The following is a 1,050-nucleotide window of genomic DNA, read 5'->3' as shown; positions in this document are numbered from 1 at the left end:
CTCTTATTTAAGTGAATTAGTCTTTAAATAAATTTTATTTTAAACATCTCAAAAGGGCAACAAGTAAGAGTGAAGCAAAGCAGGTATTTCTAATAACACTAAAACAATATCACATGGTAGTGTTAAGGACACTTTCTGTCAAAAGGACAGAAAAAATTTTATATAATCTAAAATTGTATTAACTTTTAAAAAGCTCTTCCTTTTCTTTTTTTTATCAACATTTTTTATTATGATAGGAGCCCGAATAGGAGCCGCCCCCTTCCCCGGGTCCCGTTGGCGGAGAGCGATGCCTCTTCCCGACACCATGTTCTGCGCGCAGCAGGTCCCCATTCCCCCGGAGCTGCTGGACATCCTGAAGCAGTTCACCAAGGCCGTCATCCGCACTCAGCCCACCGACGTGCTGCGGTGGTCCGCGGGATATTTTTCAGCTTTGTCCAGAGGAGAGCCACTTCCTGTAAAGGACAGACTCGAATTGCCCGTGGCCACCCAAAAGACAGACACAGGCCTGACTCGAGGGTTCCTCAAAGTTTTGCACAAGTAGTGCAACCACATGCAATACGTGGAATTAGCGGATCTTAAGCACAAGTGGAAAAACCTATGCCTGCCAGTAGAAAAATTCAAAGCTTAGAATTGGATCCTCACGAAAAGATAACTGAGTGGATAAAATTTTTAGCGCTTGGCTGCAGCATGCTCAGTGGGTCTCTAAACACCGCCATGAAGCACCTGTGTGAGATCCTCACTGCGGACCCCGAGGGCGGGGCGGGCCCGCGGGCCCGCCCGCTTTCCGTTTGAGACATTCTCCTATGTCTACCAGTACTTGTCCAGCTTGGACCCGGACCTCCCTGACTTGGAGACAGAGTCCTACCTCGCCATGCTGAAGGAGAACATAAAGAATGGCTTGATAGGACTGTCAGATTTCTTCTTTCCAAAGAGACATATTTAGAAAAACCCTCGACAACTCTAAAGACATAGGCCATTAATACAGAGAATAACACATTTTAATGTCGAAATGGAGTTTTTGAAAGCCTTGGCACCAAATACAGCTTGTCA

The 1,050-nt window shown here is 45.8% G+C and overlaps 1 pseudogene; it reads left to right on the top strand.

Annotated features, from left to right (window-relative positions):
* The first annotated feature begins 286 nt into the window (after positions 1-286).
* LOC103252948 lies at positions 287-980 on the top strand (annotated as a pseudogene).
* The last annotated feature ends 70 nt before the right edge of the window (positions 981-1,050 follow it).

This window comes from Carlito syrichta, unplaced genomic scaffold, assembly GCF_000164805.1.
Source record: "Carlito syrichta isolate Samal-C Ts95f unplaced genomic scaffold, Tarsius_syrichta-2.0.1 Scaffold184481, whole genome shotgun sequence".
NCBI lineage: Eukaryota > Metazoa > Chordata > Mammalia > Primates > Tarsiidae > Carlito > Carlito syrichta.
Note: the sequence above shows the minus strand (reverse complement) of the source record. Positions and strands in the feature narration are given on the sequence as shown.